The following is an 18,677-nucleotide window of genomic DNA, read 5'->3' as shown; positions in this document are numbered from 1 at the left end:
GCCCTGCTTCCTATGTCAGCCCTGAATGTTTTCCTTTCCTATGTAACGGCACAACTGGACTTCTACCAGGACACTGGGGCTGTTGATTGGAATGTGAGGTCACTGTCAAGTCCAGGAATGTCCAGGAGAAAAGATGAATAATGCCTTGCATCTTCCTTGTGAGCGGTCTTGCCAGCTCTAGCCCTGACCCTGGCCCTTTGAGGGGTCTCATGGCTGACCCTCATGAACTGTTCCAGAATCCAAGCTTTTTTTTTTTTCCCTTCTTCTAAGTACCCTTCATGCTAATGTGCCAATTTGTACCTTACATAGTTTCCCCGATGGCTGGATCTGTTAGGACTCTGTTTACTGTGACCAAAATCCCAAGACATACTGGCTGGAGCAGAAAAAGGGACTTTCTGGCTCTTAAAACCTACAGAGTCAGAGTAGGGCTGATTTCTGTCGCAGTGTCACCAGAACTCATTATCTTGTCTCTCAACTCAGTGCTGCCCTCCCTCTATTGGCTTTATTCTTAGGTTCTTCACCCATGAATGCAAAATGGATGGACAGCTTCAGATTTGACATCCTTTCAAAACCAGGATCCAACAGTGATTTCATTACAATGTCTCATTGCATCTCATTGGCTTCAGTGAGGTCCCAAACCATCTCTGAACTTATTTCTGCACCCCCTGGGGGATGTAACAAGCTGGTTGGCCTAAGACGGAGTGGCATTCTGCATTCCTTGGTTGGATTCCCACCCAAAGCATGTTAAGTTAGAATGTGAAAGAGGTGATGTCTGAGAGGAAATAATAAATCCAAATGTCAGGTGACAACAATAATAACTAAACTTATCAATGGGTTAGGGATCCGGTGTTGCTGCAAGCTCTGGCATAGGTCAGGTTGCAGATGTGGCTCAGATCCATTGTTTCTGTGGCTGTGGTGTAGGCCTGCAGCTGCAGCTCCTATTCGACTCCTAGCCTGGGAACTTCCGTATGCCACAGGTGTGGCCATAAAAAGGAAAAAGAAACCGAGCTTATATATTAATATATATATTAATTGCAAGTCCTCAGGCAATAATTGCAAATAACCAGGCTTTGCATGTTTATCTAAAAAAAGTAGGAGGGGTGCTCTGCATTCAACTGCATCAGTAATTTGGTGTCCAGGTATTTTTGGCCTCCAAACATTCTTATACTTTATTTACTTTCAGGCCAGTTGCAGCATCTGTAATTGGCATGGGTGTATGACTATATAGGCCTGTCATTAGGGTGTTTGAGTGTTTGTATATTTGGGGAATGAAGGTCAGTTTCGAAGCCATAATTACAGAATTGGCATTGTTGGTAAAGGATTAACTGAGCTCTTTCTCTTTCTTTATAAGAATTCAACCTTTGGTTAATGCTGTAACTGTTCTCGTGGAAACCTGAAAGTAATAAAATGTCAACAATATTGCCAGGTAACATTGCTTAGGGTAAGAACGACCCTTGGTTAGTAAAAATTTAATGTAGCTACCTGGAAGTAGCAGAGTTCCCTTGGTCTGGCCCTGACCCTGTTCCCCAAGAAGAGCTGTTTGTCCATTCTGCCCATGGCCCTGGCTCTGTACTCTAGGAGGACCCCTGGTCCATTACCTTCCCTGACCTTATCTGAAGTGAGTGGTGAGGGGTAAGACCTCTTGGGTAGCTGTGCAGACTTTGTAAGCCATTTCCTAACCGTCTTATTTCCAGAGTTCAGAATCCTGCTGTACCTACAGGTTACAGTTAAAGAACCTTCTCTGATTGGAGTGAGTGGGCTGTTAATGAGAGTATTAACAAGGTTCGACTTTTCTTTGGTGCTCTAGTTTCCCATATACATTATTGCATGCAGTCCTCAAAACACCACTGCAAGTTGAGGATTTGAGGGCAGTGAGAAAGGCCACTGGTAAGTTCAAGGTGAATTACTTTGGGCCCATTCACATGGCAAGACTTGCTTCTGTCTTATAGGCCACTTTTTAAGCCAATCCAGGCCATTTTGGGGGCCAGTTATTCAGCCACTTCAGATTGTTAAAAGTCTGACTTGGGAGTTCCTGCTGTGGCACTGGAGCTTAAGGACCTGGCATTGTCTCTGTGGTGGCATTGGTTTGATCCCAGTCCTAGAGCAGTGGGTTAAGGATCAGGCTTTGCCACAGCAGTGGCATAGGTTGCAGCTGCAGATTGGATTCGATCCCTGCCCCGGGAACTTATGTATGCTGCTAGCGCGACCATTAAAAAGAAAAAAAATTCTGACTTGGCCTCAGATTTAATGAGACATCCGTCTCTTCCTACCAAATGATTTGCTCAGGCAAAGGAAACTGATAAGACTCTTCTCTTACTGAGAAGCCATGTTCAAGTCTGGAACACCTGATCCTACCCTTTTCTCTCCCTCTTAGAGAACTGTGGGATTCAGCTGTGAAAAGGCTGATACTATTGTTATGAACCTATGACTTCCCCTCCATCTTCCCCAGTGGCTGACAGGCTCATTAGAGGTGCCTTTAGGGTCAGGTCATAGTGGGTGATGTGGGGGTTGGGATTGAGAAAGACTGATCAACATTGTCTCTGGGCTTCTTATCCCCTCTCAACCAGGGCAGCCCAGCTTTGGTCTGTATCATTAGAAGAAAGGGTTCCGTTACTAATAAAAAAACTTGAAAACCATGGTTATTAGCTAAATTCATCATTAATGCAGATGAGAAACTTAAGTCTCCAAAAGGTTAATTGATTGACCTAACGTTACACAGATGCTCACTGCAAGAACTGGTTGGTGTTAACATTTGGGTTTCCTGAATCCCAGATCAGTGCTGTTTGCACTGGAGTGGCTGCTGTTACTTCCCTTGGTGTGGCATGTGGTCAAAGATAAAGGGTGGGAGTCAGGCTCTGCCCATGACTGAGAGCATGGATGACTTGGGCAGGCAGCTTCACATCTTGCTCTTGGTCTCCCAATTCCTCATTAGGTGAAGCAAGGGCAATCTTGGCTTTCCATCCAGGGAAGGGATGCTCTGTGCATGGCTGATGGTGCACCCTGCTAGCATCTTGGCATCTTTCAGTCATTTTATCAGGGCCCATTTACCAAGCTACTGCCTGAATTCCTTCTGCCATTTCATCCTCCCATCCCCCATGCTGGTTAACAATGCCATTTAAAATCTCAAGTAGGAGGGAATAACATAATTGTCTCATTAGATTTGGGGATTTTAGACTGTTGTTCTTCCCCAGAATTGTGCAGATAGAGTGGATGTAGGTCAGCTTGAATCTCTATCCATGGTCTGAGAATATTAAATATGCAAGAGAGGGCTGCTTTGTCATGTCTCCTTCTCCCCAGTTTGCATCACATAATGTTTGTTTCTGCTCAGGGCTGGAAAGAAATGATTGCTTTAGATTTGGTTTTCTTTTACCAACTGGAGAAATACCTCACTGTGTCTTGTTTAAATGTGGCTTTTCACACAGTTTCTGCTTTCATGGGGGGAGGGGTGTGAATAATTTTCTCCTGTGTGTCTCATTGCCCCATAGAGAGGAAAACAGAACCTCAATGTTGAGAATGCCAGTGATTTAGGAAGTTTCTAGCAAGTCTGTCATTTGTTCCAACTACCAGATTTGGACCCAGAAATTCTCTTTCATTTTGCCTATTAATGGCAGGGGTTTTTTGCAGTTCAGTGGAGGGGCCCTAGAAGTTGAAGGTGGTATGGTGTTTCCCCTAGATTCTAAACTTCCTTGTATGTGCCAGTCTGATGCTCAAGTGATACTGGGGCTACTCTGCATGAGGAGGTCCTGTGGATTTGTGTCCATCAGGGGGAAATGAGTAGGGCAGACTTCATTGGTGGGAGTTTGTCCATGCTCTGAGAATTAAAGCCTGTTTACTTTAGAATTAGAGTCAATTTCTCAGCTGTTTTTATTCCATTTTTAATTCTACTCCTGGCTTTGTTCTTTTGGTCTTTGACAAATGAGAAAATTTCTTTTTAATAACTTTTTATAACAGTATTTCCTCTCTTCTGTCCAGAGAGAAAAAAAGTAATCAAATTACCTAACAGAGAAACATTGTACATTTGAGTTTTTATCTGTCTATTACTAAATCTGATTACCCTCTCCCCCTTTTCTAAATGTGTAACAACAAAGTAGAAGATAATTTTTATTTTTTCCAAAGTGACTTCGGGGAAATCCCTTTTAAACCTATGGATTTTAGTCCAATGAGGGATCCTCTTCCTTTGGTCTAAATTTTGCATATCGTCTGTTTCTTACAGGGCTTCCGTATTGTCTCAGGCTCCACTGGAAATGCAGCAAGGATTCCTAGCACATCCCAGTTGCCATAGCAACAGCAGTCTTTCCCATAATGAGCTGCATCATCTGAACTGATGTCACAGCATCATGCAGCAGGTCAAACAAGGCATCTCCTAGTATTGCATCCTACAGATGTGCTGTAAACATCAAAAGAAGACGGTGGAAGCAGGAGATGGTGAGTGTTAAATGTCTGAGCCTTAATTGCATGGCTGTTTTCTTGGTTAGTCAGTATCTGCTAAGGCGGAGATGGGGGGATGTTGTCTGCTTAAAATGGACTGGGGAAAGAAGGGCTGTTTTACCTAATCTGTTTTCAGGCTGCTGGGTTAAGACAAAGGCCTCTAAGAATCATAGAGGAATCAAAATATTTAGAATTATCCTTATTCCATCTCTGCCTGTTATTTTTAATGTTCTCATGGAATTTTTCATAAACATAAGGTATTTTTCAACTGAAAACCCCAAATAGGCTCTAAATTGAGCAGTTCACAGTATTTAAAGATTGTAAAGATGTCTATTTCTTTTTTAGGGGGCAGAGCTAGTTGGGGCCCTGTTTGCTCTTGAGATTTATGAAATATTAAGTGATTTACATTATGAAATTCAGTATTTGCCTTGGTTGGGTTTCAGTTTCTTCATGGCAAAGAACGAATGCTGAATAAGCATTTGACATAACCCTGATGTGAAAGGGGATCTCTTGCATGTTCAGACAGAATTTATTAAAAACATAAAGACCCAAACCAAATGAAATTACTTGAGCCTTTTGATTTATATGGTAGTCCTTTAACCCATGTTCTTCATAATTAGTTGAAAGACTGCCACAATATTTTCCCTTCTCTAGCTAGTCTCCAAAATAGCTGGAGTTATTTGCAGGCTGACTTGTAACAAGTCTCCTCTCTGCGGCAGTTGCAGTGAAGGGTAACCCTGAGGAGAGCCTCTGGAAGTGGCAGTGGTGTTGCTACCTCTTGCTTAACTTTAACCAGAAACCAATAAGATGAATAAATAGCAGAGTCCTCAGTGATTGTGGTGAATACCAATCTCTGAGCTCAGTCATAACCTTAACTCAATTCTGAAACTCCATATAAACATGTATGGAGCTTATTTCAACTCGTAGCTCTGCCTTCAGGTCTCTTCATTATTACTATTATTTTTTCTAAAAAATAAGGCTTGACCGTGTCAGATAAGGAGCAGTGAGTTGCCTTTTGTTTTGGGAAATGGATTTCCCTGGTGCAGCTGATTGCTACCAAGAGAGAGAAAGGAGGAGGCACATGTCAGTTCAATTGATCAATATGTCCACTTGGAATCAGGGAGTGGTCTTTTGGCTCAGTGCTGCCAAGCTGATAGTTTTTATTTGAAAAGTCTTACAGGAATGAATGGCAACCTTTGAGTTCCTCATCTTTTAGGCTGTTTTGGAACCTAAAAGAGCTGTATCATAGGAAGCAGGAGTGATTCCTTTTTTTTTTTTCTTTCTTTCTTTCTTTTTTTTTTTCCACACTGAGCATATTGGTCCCATTAGGCACTAGCTGGAATGAAAGATCTTGGATTTTAATTAGTTTGTTTATACACATCACACACATGCTGCCCTTGGTCCTTTAAGCTTATGTGGCTGACATGCAGCTGTATGGGAAGGGAGAGGTCAGCCCAGCCTGGCTTTATTGCAAACACTTAGAAGCAGGGATTGTTCATTGCCTGCTTTTTTGTTTCATATAATGTGAACAGAAAGCCCTGCTGGGACTTCTGGGTGTGAACATGGCTAAGTCAGAAGCTCTAAGGTGACAGGGAGGAGTGCTAGATGATGATGGGGGAGGGGAAAGTGTGTTTCGTGGCTGGATTATGGGGTCTGGAGAAAAATCACTCAGTACTCGATGGAATTCGTTTAAAGTATTACTTCCAAGGAAAAGCAACCAAGAAAGACTTGCTTGGTAACATAAATTGCTAGGAATAAAAATATCCAAAGGCAGCATTTTAATGAGTTTCCTATTTGCTTAATTTTTGTTTCTTTTGTCTAATGGAAGTGCTCTCAGCTGTCTCATCATGGGTGATTTGTACAATTACTGGAAGTCGCAAAAGCCAGATTCCTTAAAGGCAATGTTAGAAAAAGTAGAGTCATGCTTTGAGGGTGGGGATGGCGCTGGTGGGTGTGGGCTGACGCAGTTATCTGGTGGAATATCCTCCTAGTTCAGAGGAGCCTGTGATCTCTCCTTGCCCCTGCAAATGTTCAAAATGCAGTTGCAATTCGCCAACTTTATGCTTTTGTGCTCTTTTTGCTCCAGGAGAACAAAGCCCTGATAATGGGAGCTGTCATTCCTGGGTGCTTGGGTTTTTTTGCAGAGGGCCACAGCCTGTGCTGCACTCTTATTAGCTGTGTGTCTTAATTACTGGCTAAGGCTATTTCAGTTGTCTTAGTTTTAATATATCCCCAAGGGATGGATGGATGGATGGAAGGATGGATTGTATGTGTGTGTGTGTGTGTCTATGGGGGAAGGGAGAGATTGCTCTATGACTGCATTTTGTGGTGTTTCACTGAAACTTTCTAGATTTTAGAGAATTTTGTTTCATAGTGATGAGTGAAAGATCATTAAGACCATATTTATTGTGGGCAAGTTTATACCATGGAAACCTCACAAGAAGCCAATCTCCTTCATGCTTTTGGTTATGGCTTTCTTTACTGAATTACAAAGTTATAAAGAAGTTAATTCTTTGTGGATAACTAGGGCATGGCAGGGTGATAAAATGAATAATCATAGTAACAACCACAGCTGTTATTTATTCAGTTCTTATTATGTATGGGCCCTGGACTAAACATTGTATGTAACTTATTTAGGCCTTATAATAACATTATGAGGTAGAGGGTAACAATCTCATTTTATGGAATTAAGGATTATTACTTACATTTTACAGAAATCGTCTTAGCCTGGCTACCAAATTTGGCTAAGGTTGTAGAGTTAATAAGGGATTGGACCAAGATTCCAAACCAATGTGATTTGACTGTGATGCCTACCCGCTTGCTGACAGTCGTCTTAGTTTTATATCTTAACTGTGCATGTACTGTAAGAGCAGTCATCTTTGCTCTATCACACTCACCCCACCCCTCTCATTCTAATTGGAAAAATCAGAGTTCACATGTAGGATGAAATTTCAGTTTTACTGCAGAGCTGAGCATGAGTCTTTGTCAGATCCTACTCTGATCCTAGAGATTTAAGTAATGCAGAATTGATGCTCAGACCTTTTAGCACTACCTTTGCTTGACATATCTTTCTAGTAGGATCTGCATATGGGGAATGCTACAAGAATAAGGGCCGGCATGATGGAGTTGTATTAAAAGCAGATCTTACTTGAGTCAGTAGTGATTCATTTGTCATACCTGTCTTATCAGCCATATATGAAGTGCAGCGCTGACTTTAAGACATTTGAATTCCCTGCCAACACTAGGCAAGGAATAGAAGAGGAAATTTCTCTTACAGCCAGGAAGGTGTGCTTTGGATCCTTCTCTGGGGTCAAGAAGGTAAAAGACAGCTATTTTACTGAATATTACCAGTGGTTGAATCTAAATGCTGCCTATCTCTGACAAAGTACAAGAATGACGGTCTTGTGCAACATCCTGGAAGCGCTGTGTTTGAGGAGAGCTGATACAGTCATCTCTGCATCATCTTGCCCATCCCCAGCTATCCACGCCTAGTGTCATTATTGGGCTGTAAGGGCTGTTCTTTGTTTGACTATGGGGCTAATGCACACACTGACAGCACATTGATATTGATTCCGGTATGGTGAATACTTAGGAATATTATTCCACAGAGCTTAGTAGCTGTTTCTAGGTTCTGGGAAGAAGTTAATGTTTGTCTCAGCCTGCTTCAAGGAGGCCCAAGCTCATGTCTACATGAGCTACATAAGTTAGAGTCTGTCCAGAAAGCCACAGTTTAGCGGGTGCAGTGACTACAGGAGTTAGTTAGATTCTATTTAAGGAATAAAAAAGCCAGTAGAATTCAGGGAGGTTGGTAGTCCTACTGCATGTCTCAGATTTCCCTCTATTCCCAATCCTGGAATCAGGGAATGAGAACTTGTTTTGATCCTATGGATTCAATTCAGTTCAACAACTATTTATTGAGAGTCTACTATGTGCTAGGCAATGTCAGGGAACATAGCAACGGAACCAGAGAGATGCCAGTCTCTTTCCCAACCACATTCTTTTGGGGGGAGGGGGGAGACAAAATTAAACAGGTGAATTTATAGTGGAATAACTTATTCTCTTTGATGCTATAATACTATTTCTGTTTCTGTTTACTTCTATTCCATGTGCTAATGGATACACCCATTATCTCTGCATGTATAGTCTACATCTGAAAGTAAAAATCGCAGCATTGAACAATAACTTTGGTTTTTTTCTTCTTGAGTTTGGATTAGAATATTGTTGGGTGTGGCCCAAGCCAATATGGCAATTAGCATTTTGTTCATATGCTATTCTGCAGAGTATAATTGTAATTAAACAAAAGTACATGTCTGTCTCAGTTGACATAAACCTGACACATGGAGATATGAAATGTATATGACAGATCAGGAGGTTTTTTTTTCATTTTGGTGAAAATTAAAGTATTTCTCACCTTTAAAAACTGTCCAGAAAACCCTCTAAATCAAATGTTCTAGCCAGCAGGCTGGTGGAGGTATGTGTCAGTCACGCCAGCTACAAGCAGCCTGTTCATTCAGCCTAGTATGCCTTACAAAACATCACTTTAAATGGGAAGCACTTGTCTCAGCAATCATATTAACTAATGTATTCAAACCATGGTTGTATTTTCATAAATTTTCATGAAATTTTTCAGGTTTGTGTTCATGCATGGGTGAAGTATGTCTGACTTGTAACAGGCAGACTGACTATTCCTCTTTGATGGCAACTGCTCTTACTGAACTCTATAGCTGGGCTATAGGTGGGAAGACTTTTCAGGGAATATCACTTTTTATAGGACTTTGGCCATAGCCGCAAACTTTTAGGTATTTTGAATTAATAAGGCTGAAGATTTCTTCTCCATAAGCACATACCTATCAGCAGCTGAATCCCTCACTCCATCATTGATGTTAAGACTTGATGAGGACAAAGGAGAGTCTTTATTTCCCTTGTAAGTCTCCAGCCCTGTTTTTCTTTCTTCTTCAGCTGTAGCGAATGCCTCAAACTCTTCCAGCCCTCTGGCAACTGTGTGCTTTGTCACAAGGGGAAATGGAGAGAAAATGTAGAACCTCTAGAACCCTCTCACACTAGGTGATTCCTGAGCTTGTTTTGTATAGCTGCAGGGCAGGCTTCATGGACTCCTAACCTAGGCTGCAGCATAGGACCCTGTACTTGCCAGGGTCCTAATGCCCTGCCTTTGCTAGCTTGCAATTCTTAATAATTTTTGAGCAAAGTGTTCTTCATTTTCATTTCACATTGGACCCTGCAAGTTATCTAGCCAGTTCTGTATGGCCCTTTGGATATAAAAAATTTGACACATAAACCTGAGTTTTAACCTTCTCTTTAAGGATTAGCTAATGTAGCACACCTGGCTTAGTTGACTGCCTTGGAGCAGTATTCTCCAATTCATCATGGCCTCCCCCCTCAACTCCCATCATTTATCTTCATTGAGGCTGCCTGAGGCCTGTGGGTATTTGAGTTTCAGACTTCTGTTCTGAAATAATTGAAATAGAAACTCCAACAACTTTTTTAAGCTTTTGTTGGAGCTTAAAACAACAACAACAATAACAAACCAAACCAAAAAAAAAAAAAAAAAAACTAAGGGACTGTTGTCAAAACAACCTAAAGCGAAGACCTCTTACATGATAATTTAGAAGCATCCATGGTAATTCATTGCCATGCACAGTAATTCAGTGGCATTTCTTTTATAGGCAATGGGGGACATATTACATTATACCTGAAGATAGTTGATAGGTCAGGCTTATTTGTCACCACCATTGCTTTCAGGGGAGAAATCAAATTTTCTTTGCAAAGCAAGCTAATTAACCATCTTATTGGTTCATTGTTTATGTTAATTCTCCCGCCCTTTGTTTATGACTTGATTACTTTTATCACCTTCTTTGTTTAATTCTCATTTAAATTACACAATATTTTTATGCTGGCTGGGTATTTTTTTAGCACTAATTTTTTTTTCTATTCTCTCCAGGAGTCTGGGGGCCTATAATTTGAGGTTATATTACTATAGCAATAGTTCACTTTTTTTTTAATTAAAAAGGGAATTACAATCAATATTTATAATGAACCCTTCTCCAGTAAGGCAGTTCCAGCCATGCTAATGTTCATAAGTTCAGATCTGCCATTACTGTTTATAATAATGAGATGCTGGTGACAGACTCTTGGGCCTTATAGTTGATGAAGCATTCTCACCCATCATATCACAGTGAGAAGAGGCTGTATTAATCTACAGATGTGCAGAGAAATGCTAGAAAATTAACATGAATGATAGTATTTGCTACATTGGAAAAAGGTAAATTTTTTTTTTTTTCTGTATGATGGTAAACAAGGACAAATCTATAAGGGGTTCTTGTCATGTCTTAGAGATAGAATCTTCTCTAAGGATCAAGCCTCAAAGGATTCAGGGCCTTTCTCTGTACCCTGTAACAATCCTAATGCCCACCAAGTCCACCATTGTACAAGCTGTAAAGCCGGCTGTTTCATATAATTTCATCAGCAGTCAACAGTCAACAAATGCATTGAATATCTACCATGTGCAAGATCCTGTGCTGAAGAAACAAACACTTTGCAATGACCAAAGGCGAGCACTTGTATATTACTTGGAGAGCTTGTAGATTTAACACTGCGTTTGGGCTCTGCTTGGAGATAGTCCTGATTAGTTCTTCCCTTGTTCTAGACATTCTCTGTGATGGAGCTCCAGGCATATCTGGGGCAGCCCTCTCATTTTTTTTTTTGCCATTTTTTGGGGCGCTCCTGCGGCATATGGAGGTTCCCAGGCTAGGGGTCCAATTGGAGCTGCCGCCAGCCTACACCACAGCCACAGCAACACGGGATCTGAGCCGCGTCTGCGACCTATACCACAGCTCACCGTAACGCCGGATCCTTAACCCACTGAGCAAGGCCAGGGATCGAACCTGCAACCTCATGGTTCCTAGTCGGATTCGTTAACCACTGAGCCACAATGGGAACTCCAGAGCCTTCTCATCTTTTTTTCACCAATTCCTTGATTTAAGTGTGTTTTCTTAAATAACTCATTTTTCTGGCCCAAATTCTGTTTCCCACCCCCTCTCAACTTTTTCAATTCTTTTTTTTTTTTTTTTTGGCCACACCTACAACATACAGAAATTCCCAGGCCAGGGGTCAAACCCACACCACAGCTGTAACCAGAGTCACAACAGTGACTACGCCAGGTCCTTAACCCACCGAGCCAACAGGGAACTCCTAAGAATTTTCAGTTCTTAGTGCTTATCTTTTGTTTCTCTCTTTCAGTCTCCTATCACTGTAAACTTCTGGCATAGCTATGAACCCACCATAGTCCTCCCCGCCAGTAGCCTGCAGACCCCCATCTTCCCTGCTAGTGTTTATTCCCATTTCATTAGCATAAAAATAGCCCAGAAACCAAATGATAGTTCAGCTCCCCTTGTGAAATAATCTCTTTACATTTAGCTTTTAATAGTTAATTCAAATATTGTACTGTATTTAGCCTGTTTTTTTTTTGTTTTTATGTGAATTAAAAGAGAATGACTCTTTAAAATGCATATCTGTCACTCTTGCAGGCAGTCTCTGGGGCATCATTTATATGATATAAAATAACCAGAACAGGAGGGCCTTAAATGGTGAAGACTATATGCAAAAATGAAAACAGGGGTACAAATGTAGTTAAAGAGATTTTGTCTTTTAGTGCTATTACATTGCATTTTCTTCTTCTTCTTCTTTTTTTTTTTTTTTTTTTTTTTGTCTTTTTAGGACTGCACCGGAGGCATATAGAAATTCCCAGGCTAGAGGGTCGAATCGGAGCTGTAGCTGCTGGCCTATACCACAGCCACAGCAACTCGGAATCCAAGCCACATGTGTGACCTACACCACAGCTCACAGCAACACCGGATCCTTTACCCACTGAGCAAGGCTAGGAGTTGAACCCACATCATCGTGGATACTGGTTAGGTTCGTTAACTGTTGAGCCTTGACGGGAGCTCCTACATTGCATTTTCAATTAAAAATAAATAAAAATGGGGAACAGGGGTGGTAAGAAGGTAGGCAGTACAGCAAGATTCTAGAGAGACACACATTTCTTCAGCCTTGGCTAACAGTTGTGCACACCTTCTAGAGCACTAAAAGTACCTATTTCAAGAGAGCAGCTGCTTGAAATGTAAGCAAGATCTGAAAAATAAAGGTAAAAAATGAAAACAACCACAAAACCAGGCATGATTGCTCATAGAACTAATAATCAGATGAATGAATCAAGATATGGTTTTCACTCAGTTAGCCTTAAATAATTGATAATATGATTTTTAAACATTTGAATTTTGACTTAACTGAAGATGAATAGGCAAAGAGGTATAGAACCAAGAAAAAGGTAACAGAACCAGTTTAAGAGGAAACATGTTTCATTGTGTTATTTTTTACTTGGAGGGTTATTCCTTTTGCTCTTTGCTCTGGTTAGTATTATTAGTTGTATTTGTTGTGAAGGTGGATAGACTCATATATTTTAACTTTTTAAATTATTCTTTAAGAAAATAACAAAAATCATGGTCTCTGGCCTGATGTTTTTTTCTTTTGTTCTTAGATGTTAAATCTTATCACCATCCTTACATGAATACCATATATGTCCAAATAAGAAGTAGTAAAATGAGTGCTGTCAACCAGCTTGAGGACAAAGCAGAATGCTAATGGAAAGGGTATATTGCCAAGCCTAAAGTGAAATTTTGCTGTAACTTGTATTGAATGAGAGGTGGTCCTGTGGGAGTAGTAGCCCTGTTTTCCTTCTTGATTGACTCTATCTCCTGAGACCCTAACCCTAAACAAGAACAAAGCCTGGCTGGGTGGATTTTGAACCAGATCAATTTACCTTTGAATCTTAGCTTGAACATAGGATTACAAGGTCTGTGATCTTGAGCTTCTTAGAGTGTCATTTTCCTCGCATATAAAATTGAGGAGAATATCCATTTTACAGGATGAAATGAAATGTATATTTTTATGTAAAGTTATTAGCACAGGGCAGGCATTTGATATATAAAATTTATTATTATTTCACTACTCAGAAGTAGTGGAATATGATAATTACTCTCACAAGAAGAAATGTAATTTCTCCCCAACTCCAATCATGAAACCAGCGAAATAATTTTTAGAGCTTTTATTAACGGAAAGAAAACCTCTTTAATATGTTTTAAATGCTTATTCTGTGCTAGGCACATATATTATCTAATGTAATTTCTTTTTTCCGCTTAATTTTTCTCTATAGCACTGATTATCATCTGCAAACTACACATTTTACTATATTTTCTCCCCTTAGTATAAACAAGATGCATGAGAGCAGTGATTTTAGTCTTTTTTGTTCTTTGATGTTTCCTCAGCTTCTAGAATATTGCCTGGCATAGGATAGGTGCTCAATAAATTCTTGTTGCAAGAAAGAATGAATCTGCATAACCCTTTGAGAGAAGCAGCTTGATTTTATTCAGTATGTAGAAAATGAATTCTCTTTTGTGGTGATGCTTTTCAAGGTTCTAAACACTCTTGAGTGATTGATTCTTGCTATTCCAGATAGCATGTCAAGAGGCGCTTGTGGCTGATGGTTAGGCCATCATACACTGCCCAGTTATTCTAAATCCTTCCTTTAGAAGCAGGGATGTTGTCTAGGCAGCTCTGATGGGCTTCTGTTTCCCCTTGGGGTCTAAGAGGGAGCTGGGGCTTTCCAGGTCATTTGAAACATACCCTGAGTATTTTACCAGCAGTTATATCTTTAGTGAATTTTGGTATCCTTCAGGAATAGTTATTTATTCTCCTTTAAATCATGAATCCTTAGCTGTAATCTCAGATTATTGAATTGGTGGATTTTGAAAGAATCTTCAAGGAAAGCACCAGATAGGGAGAATAATCCATGCCGGTCAACACTTTCCTATTGCTATGAAAAATGCTCTAATGAGGAATGAAGCAAAGCATAGACATGTAACACTACAGTTGTTTGGCCAGAAGAACATTCCACCTCATAAGTGAATGAAATATTTAAGATAGCCAGTTTCTGCTATATATTTTGAATTAAAGGCAAACTATCTTTTAGCAGTAGATATGGATAGCTGAATTTTGTACCAAAGACATATTCTAAATGTCATGCTTTTGAACTAAGTATTTATTTCTCAGTGAACAGGTATGAAATTTGTTTTCTTGAAATTCAAACCATTTTGACAGCATCCTATTTTTAGGATGTCTTCCTCCTTAAAGAGGCAAAACAATACCCAAAAGCAATTAGAAAAACATCTTAAGAAAAGGCAGTGTGCTTGTCATACCATAATAACAACAGATTGAATTAGAAAATGTAATGCTGTTAAATTTATAGTTCATAGTGTTTTTATTTTATGGTTATGAAACATATTTAATATATTTACTTATAGCAACCTCATCATGCTACAGGATTAAAATTATGCCTTGTGGAAATTTTCTTACATCTGCAATACATGCTATGTTGCAGTACACAAGGACATTATTGTGTTCAAATAGCATGTTATTCTGATCTGTTTTAAAGAGCCCTGGACTGGAAGTGAGAAACCTGAGTTTGAATACGTGTTTAGATAATCTTCCTGAACCTTAGTTTCCTCCACAGTAAAATGAAAGGGTTAACTTTAAGTGATTTCTGTTTCCTTTTAGCTCTAATATTTTATACCTCACTTATAGGGTTCTCCCTATCTTTCAATTGTTCAGTCTAGTGATTTTTCCAGAATATTTTAACTTTGTTTAATGCCCTCATATAGATGAAAACATTATTTATACACTATTTAAATTTTACACTTGTATGTTTCATTAGCTTATGTGTCACTGTATTCTTGGTGGTTAACCTATAGTCAGTGCATAATATTTCACTTAACTAACAAGTTACAGTCTTCACAACAAACTTAATTTTTTTTTCAGTTTTATTGAGTAGTAATTTATATACATCTCCATATCAGCATAGAGCATGATGGTTTGATTTGTACATATTGTGAAATAATGCCCACAACAGGTTCAGCTAACATCTGTCTTCTCATATAGATACAATAAAAAGAAAAAAGAAAAGAATAAAGGAAAAAAATTTATCTTTGTGATAAGAACTCTTAGAATTTACTCTTAACAAATTTCCTGAGTATTATACAATAGTATAAGCTATAGCCATCATGTTGTACGTTATATCCTTATTACCTAGTTGTCTTTTTTTTTGTCTTTTTTATCTCTTTAGGGTCGTACCCATGGCATATGGAGGTGCCGAGGCTAGGGGTCCAATCAGAGCTGTAGCTGCCGGCTTATGCCAAAACCACAGCAATGCCTGATCTGATCCACATCTGCGACCTATACCACAGGTCACGTCAACGCCAGAAACTTAACCCACTGGGTGAGGCCAGGGATGGAACCTGCAACCTCATGGTTCCTAGTCAGATTCATTTCCGCTGCGCCACGATGGGAACTCCTACTTAATTGTCTTATAACCAGAGGTTTATACCTTTTGACCACCTTCCTCCAATTCCCTCTCCTCTTACCCCTCTCACAAAAACATTCAAACAGCTCCTTTACCTTACAAATTCATGTATTTTCTAAATATTCTCTTTTTAGCCATACATGTATTTTCTGTTAATGAGCTGAGTGAAATATTTGGTTCTCCTCTACCCTTCCTGTTGGGTGTGGAATTTCTTTAGAAACTCATACTGCTGCTCCAGACATTTGTAAAAAAAATACCAGTGTATGTGCTTTTATAAGGTCAAACCACATGAAATTCCCATTTCTGTAGTCAAAAATAGTCGAATATTGGCAGTTTCATGTGGTTCTACCTAATAATTTGTTAATTATCACAGCAATGTTTTTACTGTTGCTGTGATTTGATGAAAGTCAGTCCTTAAGTGAGTTGCGGAAGTAGTGCAAAGAGCATGCGGGGGCATTAATGAAAGACAAATCTGAGATTGAATTCTTCTCTTCTGCTACCAATGATGTGCTTTGGGCAGCTTGCTCAACTCTGCTCTTGGATTTCCTTGTTTGTAGGATGGAAATGCTGATGCATGCCTCAAGGGCTTGCTGAGTTGAATGCTCACAGCTCCTAGAATGGTGCCCATTACATGCTTCAAATTCAGTCACTGGTCATACTATTTTTACTAGTAATTGTCATTGTACTCCCTCAATCAGAAATAACTAAATGTTTAGCTAGTAAAACAAATGGACCTAAATTAGAAATAGTTGCAAGGAGGCGTGGATTCCTAGGAAGAGGAGTCCTATCTTCTAGGGCCATGTAGACTTTTTTTTTTTTTTTGTCTTTCTAGGCCCACACCCTCGGCATATGGAGGTTCCCAGGCTTGGGGTCCAATTGGAGCTGTAGCCACTGGCCTACACCACAGCCATAGCAACGTCAGATCCAAGCTGTATCTGTGGCCTATACCACGGCTTACGGCAACACCAAGATCTACTAAGTGAGGCCAGGGATTGAACCCGCAACCTCATGGTTCCTAGTCAGATTTCCGCTGTGCCACGATGGGAACTCCTAGGGCCATGTAGACTTTTAACAAGTTTCCCAGGGGACATCTGGGGGGAGAATAAGAAAGTTGTCTTTCATAGCATTCTCAACTATCTCTGGAGCAATAATTCCATCATTTATCTGACATCTGCAAATTTACTTCAACTGATTTCCTTTTTTTTTTTTGGTATTTTTGTCTTTTTGCCTTTTCTAGGGCTACTCCCAAGGCATATGGAGGTTCCCAGGCTAGGGGTTTCATTGGAGCTGTAGCTGCTGGCCTACGCCAGAGCCACAGCAACTCGGGATCTGAGCTGAGTCTGCCACCTACACCACGGTTACGGCAACCTCAGATCCTTAACCCACTGAGCAAGGCCAGGGATCAAACCCGCAATCTCATGGTTCCTAGTCAGATTCGTTAACCACTGTGCCACCATGGGAACTCCTATATTTTGTTTTTGCAGAGTAACAGTAACAAACTTCTCTTAGGAAAACTGTGGACTTTTACACTGTATGTATTTATAACAAAGAGATGTTAAACTTTATTTGTAAAATTCTCTGAGCTAAAAGGGTCACAGAGGTTCCATGTTCACAAGTATTACATATGTCTTAATGGCTATAGGTAAACAAGTTTACTGTTTTATTTAGTCTAAAATAACTCTCATGAGACCACGAGTCTGATCTCAGACCAGAAGGGACAAATCTTTAACTCTCCTCCTTTTCTCTGGGTGATCCTCTGCTTGTCACTGGCATATCCTATAGCTATGTGCTGATGACTCATGAATTCAGATGTTTAGCCTCTGGTTATTTTTTCTTAGATTCAGGCTTATATTTTTCTGCCTGTGTTTATCTTCTCCCTAGTCTTGCTCGAGTGCCTTCATTCTGCACACCTGAAATGATCTCACCCTCTTCCCCATTCCAAACCTGTTTGTCTTTCTGAACTCCCTGTCTGGGATAAAGTCTTGTCTTCAGTCCCTTCCCTTGGGGTAGGAACTCAGCGTCATCCTCAGCCTCTGTTTCATCTCTCCCTCACCCAAGTCCTGCTGAGTTACCGAGGCCTGTAGAGTTTCTAACTCTCTGGGATATGGTGAAAATGAGCTTAGAGCTGCCCCAAATAACTTCTTATTGTCTGATAGATTTAGGTCATGCTCCCCTACCTCCTGGCTTCCCCTTTTCTAAACCAGACCTGATATTATTAGAGATCCTCTCATGAAAGGCCTTTCCATCTCCGTGATCTTTCTAGCTGTGCTCTGAACCTTTTTCAGCTCTGTTAAAGCCTGTGTCTAGGAGAACCTCAGGTATCCAGTTTGGCTGGTGTGCTGTGGTGAAGAGGTGAAGAGGGAGAGAAAATGCACAGTGTGAGCAGGATGGGAACTCTAACAAGAGATGTGTTATCTTAGATGGAATGAGTTTTTTTTTTTTTCCTATTTTGAAATAAAAGTTTATCTGATCAGAGAATTCCAAAAGTTGGTATATAACATTACTACAGCGTAACTAAAGAGGATTACACATTGCTGACTTCAGCACCAGGAATTATTTCTCTCTCTCTTTTTTTTTTTTTTTTGACTTTTTGCCTTTTCTAGGGCCGCACCCATGGCATATGGAGGTTCCCAGGCTATGGGTCTAATCGGAGCTGTAGCTGCCGGCCTATGCCAGAGCCACAGCAACGAGGGATCTGAGCTGCGTCTGCAACCTATACCACAGGTCACGGCAACCCCCAGATCCTTAACCCAGTGAGCAAGGCCAGGGATTGAACCCGCAACCTCATGGTTCCTAGTCGGATTTGTTACCCACTGAG

The 18,677-nt window shown here is 40.3% G+C and overlaps 1 protein-coding gene across 1 annotated transcript in view; it reads left to right on the top strand.

Moving 5' to 3' along the window:
• The first annotated feature begins 4,217 nt into the window (after positions 1–4,217).
• Positions 4,218–18,677, top strand: part of AKAP6 (A-kinase anchoring protein 6) — a 461,269-nt gene continuing 446,809 nt past the window's right edge. Inside the window, exon 1 of the mRNA XM_047795625.1 lies at positions 4,218–4,425. The gene's annotated coding sequence lies outside the window, so the exon portion shown is untranslated. The remainder of the gene's footprint in view (positions 4,426–18,677) is intronic.

This window comes from Phacochoerus africanus, chromosome 9 (genome assembly GCF_016906955.1).
Source record: "Phacochoerus africanus isolate WHEZ1 chromosome 9, ROS_Pafr_v1, whole genome shotgun sequence".
Classification (NCBI taxonomy): Eukaryota; Metazoa; Chordata; class Mammalia; order Artiodactyla; family Suidae; genus Phacochoerus; species Phacochoerus africanus.
This window is presented reverse-complemented; position numbering and strand designations above follow the sequence as displayed.